This window comes from Pollicipes pollicipes, unplaced genomic scaffold, assembly GCF_011947565.3.
Source record: "Pollicipes pollicipes isolate AB1234 unplaced genomic scaffold, Ppol_2.1 Scaffold_4881;HRSCAF=5763_pilon_pilon_pilon, whole genome shotgun sequence".
Lineage (NCBI taxonomy): Eukaryota > Metazoa > Arthropoda > Thecostraca > Pollicipedomorpha > Pollicipedidae > Pollicipes > Pollicipes pollicipes.
In genome coordinates this window covers 29,557,357-29,564,511 of record NW_023596576.1, presented here as the reverse complement: position 1 = coordinate 29,564,511, position 7,155 = coordinate 29,557,357, and positions in this window count along the sequence as shown.

Sequence of the window (7,155 nt, the reverse complement as noted above, 5' to 3'; positions counted from 1 at the left end):
GCAGCAAAAACATCTATTTAGGCTTGTTTATTCATATTTAATGATAAAGTTTGAGATGTGGGCACCACATTTGAAATGGGATGGTGTGACTATTTGTCGCATACTAATATTTAACTCATATTATGATTGTTATGCAGCTTAGAGTATCCCTGTATTAAAAATATAGTGCATAGATACAGTACAGTCATTTACCAGTCAGCAAACCATGACAATTATAGAAAACATCTGATTAAAGCAGCCGTGAGGTACCACTTCAAGAAATTTGGGGCAAATAATCAAGAATTCGGAACAAAATGAGCCTATTGCGTGCCTTGTGGCGTCATAATTTATCTTATGACAAAACTCGATGGATTTAAAACAGAAAATGGCCAACTCTGGTTACCAATCATGTGTTGAAAGCAGGTAACGTAAGCAATTACTTGGTCCACAGGAGACGTACTGGCTTCTTCCTGCTCCTCCAAAACAAAAAGTCAGTACCTTTTGCATGGTCTGCTGGCAGACAGAGTCATCCCACTCCCCCCCCCCCAAAAAAAATATAGATATAAATCATGCCCACGAGCCTACGAGCCTGCGAAACAAGTAGGCGGTGTGCATGATAAACATCTCTAGAGGACAGAATTTCGCCATCAGACACTTCTGTATTAGCAGCGTCACGTCTGTCCCAAAGCCCTGTTTGACAACATTAGGACAGCCTTGTCAGGTGGCCTGGTGAGTTCAACACTCGAAAGGCTTATATTTATCATCATTGAGCACCGTCATGAACAAAGAAAACGATTAACCTAGGGTTTAACGGGGCAAGAATGGTGGTAAAACTAAGTTCCGTGCTTCAGATTGTCTCCTTCATTCCCTGTGAATTGTTCACTCTTGGGTGCATCTCAAACATGTTTGGGCGGCTGGCGAATTAATCCAAGCTATGTATGAAATACGTACAAGCTTACAGTTGTAGCACCTTGCAGAGAAATTGGTCAACATTTTAAGCAGCAGATGGTACCCCTAAAGGCAGTCGAAAAGGAAGGAAGAATAAAGTGGTATCACACTCGTATGATCCCAAGAGAAACAAAAGTAGTTAAATAAATATAAAGACTGATACTTTTCTGGCAAAATTTTGTAATAAGCTGATTTGACTTAAAAGCTGTTAACATGAGTGCTCAAATGGTGATATTCATATTGTGAATTTAACTTAGAAGACATTTCTTGACTTTATCACTCCTGCATTTCGGGAGTGATGCAATTCAGTGGTCAAGTTTCCCCGGGAAAAAATAAATACCTGGAGTAAAATTCTCTACCAGGCCTTGCTGGTGTTTGCACTAGGCTCTGCTTTCGTGGTGTGGTGGTGAGACAAAAAAAGAGTGGTGGGTGCGTGAAAACCTTGCATTTGGCACACAGTTGCTGATTGTGATGCATTTTGTAAACAAACCAAACTTAATACGTGCAAGCTGCTGGAGTCGCTGGGGTTCTTGGGCTTGGAGGTACCTGGCGCCCTTACTCTGTGCATACATAGACATGATTCAGATGTAGGTGAGGCAGGACATGGCCATAGGTGTCCAGGTTCTGTGAAGCCTCGTTTATGCTTGGTGGTTTCAAGTGAGCTCGGTTTTGTGTGACATCTGAAAACCTCAGAAAAGGAAATAATGGTTTGGCACGTGCGATTAGAAGATGTCAGGCGGGAGTGAAAAATTCACATAACATATGGGGAAAAGGGGTGAAAAATTCCTCCTCATAGGGTGTTGCTTTACACTCAAAGTCGGCAATTCCAGGACACTGAATTATTGATAATATGAGTAGTGCTCGAGATTCTTGTCCGCAAGCTTACATTCGTCACACGTATATGCGGTTACCGGCGACACGCGACGAAGTCGAGCAGGTATCAATTCTTTCAAAGGGTGCGCATTGCCGAACCATACTTCATCATAGGAAATTATCACACAGCTCATCATAGAACACAACATGGCCCAACATGGCTACGGAACTACAACACTGGACAGAATTTTACAGGACAGAATTTCGCCATCAGACACTTCTGTATTAGCTTCTGTACTTGGGTTTGACAGGGCCCTTACATTCTGCCACCATTTAACGCAACTCAGACCAACTAGCGCAACGAAGCTGGCACCAACTTGTCGGCGAGCGACTATACTTACCGGCTCCTGTCAGCCGGGTTGCGGAAACGTGTGCTGCTGTCGCAGGAGATCCCGAGCGCCGTCCACAGGCCACGATTTGACCCTCCGAGGTCCGAAACCACCGCGACAACTTGGGCGCCAGCTGCCTCTACCTTAACTACCAGCTCTTCCAGAATATCTGTTGTCAATTCCGTGTCAAAAGCGAAGAACAAAGGTAACCTCCAATCGCCGGTGATCGATCGGACCATAGCATGCTGCAGGTAGTTGTGCGGCCCCAGGATCTGGTTGGCAGCACTGTCATAGTCGATGATGCCGCTTATCTGCAAATAAAACATCTGATAGCTGTTAATTCCACCAACAGGAAAGGGGCAGACATTTTTTAAAAAGTGAAATGAGCACGCAGCGACCAAATACATGGATGCATGCATGTTTTCTATGATGTGAACCCCAGGAGAGCTCTAAACCCTTCAGCCTTCCTTTTCAAAAGCTATGACTGCGCTCAGACGTAACACGGCACAGGGTACTTCGTGACGTGTCCGGTTTCCGGCATTTCCGAATGGCACGCATCACTAAATCTGCTGCAGAGCAGACCTTCATCTCGTCAAACATCAGGATGCAAGGGCGCTCGCGGTCGGGCTTGTTCTGAAGGTAATTCCGCAGCACGTCCGGGACAAAATCAGTGTCACCCTGCTTTACAGTAAAGTTCCGCATCTTCGTCCTCAGCGTTGTTAGCGAGGGCAGAGGAACCCGACGTCCTGCAAAAACTCATATTGGCTGCGCGACAGCCGGGTGCGGTAAAACAGCGCCTTCAGGACTGAGTAGTCGTCCCACGGCCGAGGGCGAGCTGAATCCAGCAGCACGTCGGTCTGCAATAACAAGTAAATATGAGACAAGTTATGATACGTTTCCGCCTGTAAGTCGGCAACAGAAGTCAAAAACAGCTTCACTGCCATCAAACGCTGGCATTAGGGATAAAGAAATCGCTAAATGTGTGCTCATGTGAGAACAGAGGCCAGTTAAAGGCCATTCGTTGCGCGATTTAACACATCATATTCGAACAGGATGTGGGCAGGATGTGACTCACATATCGTTAACAAACTTAGGCCATGAGGCGACAGGAATCAAGGCATAGAGGAAAATATAACGTTACCTGCTGGTCAGTAAAAAGGACCTTTAGTTTGGCTCGGTAGTGGGCTGCCACCTCCAAGCACTTGACCTCGACCTCTTCCGTCTTGCAGTTCAGAGAGTCCGTTAAGTCGGAAGCCTGGCCAGCTCGTTGGGATCGGGACAGGATGGACCAGGTAGTGGACTAAACGGGACTTAAAGGCATAAAGGAGAGGCATAAAAGATCATTTGCAGGCTTTTGGACAGATCATTATGGACACATGCGCATGGTACTCCTCCTGAGGAGGGAAATGTTTGGTCAGCATTACAATTACTGGCACCAGAAGCGCAAAATAAAGACAGTGGACAAGGATGATTGGGAGCAAGCAAAATACAATATGAGCATTAGCATTATCAGCCAAAAAAATCTGAAGATATCCTCAAGCCGAGAAATGGACTAATTTACTATTTTCAAAAGATATAGGTGCATTCATGCAATGCTCTTTACCATACCTTCTTTGTAATTGCTATTGTCACATACCATTGGTTATAACAGAGCGGCAGGCGGGGATATTTACCAGGCATCCAGCGGCATGATTGGTTTCTTTAAATGGGTTTTTAACATGATGGCCATCCTGATCCTGTAAATATTTGCCTTGCTAAGTTGGCATGCTCAGTTCACACAAAGTTTGTTGGTACCTTTCCAGCTTTGTTGCACATTTTGTCACACAGGAGTTTTCCAGAGTTGCACATCGCTCTGAACATCGCATGTGCCTTACCTTTCCTGCTCAGCAGCCTGGACCTGTTCAAAAGCAGGCTTGACACCAGAAGCATGCCCTTCCATGGACTCCAAGACAGTGTCCTGCCTTTCTTTCGGGGCAGACAGGAGACAAGCAAAGCATGGCCTGTAACATACCATTGTGAACTGCTTTGCTGGTGCCAGACATGGATTAAACAAGTCAAAATATTTTATTGTTACGAAAAGACATTCAGCAAAAATCATTTGCGAATTAAGTGGACCATTCTTTGCATTTCAAACAATTCAAATACCTTGCATTATTTGACTTGTGAACCAACAACAAGCTCAACAAGGGTAGTTCCAATCATACATCATAATAACATAACAAGCATGGGAGTTAGGGACATCAAATCACACTCATTTCCACACAAACCTTCCATACACAAATCATGAAAGGTATCTTCTTCTTCTTTTTTCTTCTATATCACTAAAGGAACAGTGTGTGTGCGTGTGTCCGCACATTTGAGTTAGATCATCTGAAGGCTAAACGGTCAGGAATTTTTTCATGAAATTTGCACACGACCAAGGCCCGCTTGCGGCGCGGGACAAAGTCGCGTCAAAATTCTGTATTTCGCAAAAATGAGCGCGTGTTGCGCGAAACACGAGCGCAAAACCCCCATAGTTTTAACACAGGCGACGGTAAATAAGCGATTCCGACCGACGGCCCGACACGCTTCGCTTACCGGAGACGTATCTCGGCAACCAAGGGTCGCAGCGACATGCAGCTTGCGCAGTGCGATAGAGCACAAAATGGGCAATCGTAATCTGGTAAGTTTTTCCGCCGCGTGACACGTGGCACGTGTACACGCGTTGACAAGGTGAAATCGACCGTTTTTGACGCTGTTTCACGTTAACAATCTAAACGTTGTAAGCGTTTAACAATTTTAGTGTTGACAAGTTACATTAACAATTCAAGCGGCCACATTTTCAGTGGGTATGGCGAGTTTGTCGAACGCACCGTTGCGTTGCAAACCCGATTACAAGTTGCAACGGCCGAGTTTTCAAAACCGGAACTGAATACAAGTCGCTACCGTCAAAACTATGCGTGATCTAGAGTTGAAAACTACATCAGCGTGTCGGCCGATTCGTGTCGGCGGTCGCCGTGGGTGTACAAGCGTGGATTTTGTTTCCCGACATTCACAATTGATGCGGCTACACTTTCAGTTGCATAGCGAATTTTTGCAACGCACCGTTGCGCTGTAAATTGCAGGACAATTTGCCAGATGCCGGCGCCTAATATAACAGCCGCTACCGTCAAAAGTATTCATAGTCTGGCGTTGAAAACCACATCAGCGTATTGGTCGACTTATTCTCCATGCCACACTTTTGTTGATGGCATTTTTTACACTTGTCGCCCGCAAATGAGCCAAGATTAGTGGGTTGCACGGCAGCTTTTTGCGCCGCGACGGAACGGCGCCGCCCGGTGTCCCGGCTGACGCCGAATGTTGTTTCAAGGTTAAACGGCCGTCTAGTCAAGCGATTGGCTGAGGTGATTCATTGCCTCCGACCGATTATGCCATCTCGCACCAAAATCTAGACACTGGTGGGGTTGCAGCGACAGAGGAATGACGGTGTACCATGTGAAATGGTGCAGTTACACGTATCACGTGGCATGGGTTCACTGGTGGATTTTGTTCTCTTCCACGGGTTTGCGCGTTTTGTGCCACATCTCGGCACCCATGGCACGAATACACGTGGGATTGGCGCCCTTCGTTGATGAATGGAAAGAGCGAGATGGTGTTCCACTCTTCGATACAATGTAATGCTGTATAATACAACGGCAGTGCTACCATCGTTCAAAAGGCTAACAGTTAATGGAAGGGGCAAAAACCACCGGCCACACCCCAGGACCATTCGCCCATTCCATGGAATAGGTTTGGCTGTGCGCGGAGAGCGCTGCGAAATGCGCTCTCTCCTGCCGGAGGCCGCCAGAGACCGCCACTACCGCGTGCGGCCTGCGGCCGAGTCCAGACACGTAACAAAACAGATTGCTGGTGCAGGTATTGCAATAAAACCTACAAACACAAATGTTAATCTTGCTCCTTCTGTATCTCTCTCCCAAGGTTCTGGAAAGGTCTTGCCCCCACTTTGAGACGTCTTGAGGGGTTTTCCATAGGGTTCTTCCACAGGTTGAACAGCTCATACTTCAGATCACGTACATAATCACCCGGAGAAAAGTGAAGGGAGCAAACTCCAGTGCTTTTGTAGGTAATGATGTTATCCCTCTTAACAGCCTTGATCCAGCCTTCGGCTGCTTTTTTGTCATTTGGTAAAGAGTGAACAATAACATTGGGTGGCCTCACGCTTTTCTCGTCTCCTGTCTTGCAATGGGGAACCGGACAGTATCTTCCCATTCTTTCAAGTTTAACACCTTCAAAATATGTAAACATGTAATGTGGATGAGCTCACTGGCATGATGGTAGATAACTTTTTTAGATTCTTGCCAATGTTAAAATTCAAAGTTAAGGTATGATAGTGAGGAGTTCAATTGGAACCTGAAGTTGTCACCTTTTCGTTGTGTTGCATATAGACATTGCCTAGATCTTAGAGCGGGGATCCAAACATCACAGTAACATGAAATGCTAAAGGAAATATTCCGTAGTCAGGTCATGGGAGGCGCCCATGCTCCGGCACATAAATGAACATCCCGGTTTTGTTCCTTTCCTATTCGTGCAGCAAATATGTCTTCACAGGCTTTTTCCAGAAAAAGTAAAGAAAGTGTTGGGAGGGTCGTTAAATGAGTTTGTTTATTTCATAGTTGTTAACGGCGCGATTCATTTATTGGCTATATAACATTAGTGGAGCAGTCTCACAAAAACGCATCGAGGTGGCTCACCCAAGTTGCGAGTGTTGTTGTTTAACGTCTCTACGGCGCAAAAACTGTAAAATTCCCAGTTTTTAGTCACTAGTAAAACATTGCTGGGTGCCTTTTTAAATTACGTGATATCGCGTGTTAATGCTTTGGCAGTGGTTGCAACATATCAAAAGTGTGTTAAAATTCCATCACTAGTACTTTTATTGATTAAAATTGGTATATGGGTGCTCCGAGGGCAGCATTGTCTCAAACCTAGTATCTTTTGGTATATATCCTGCCGCCCAACCTGAGACCCGTTCTTGATGACCAAGTGGAAG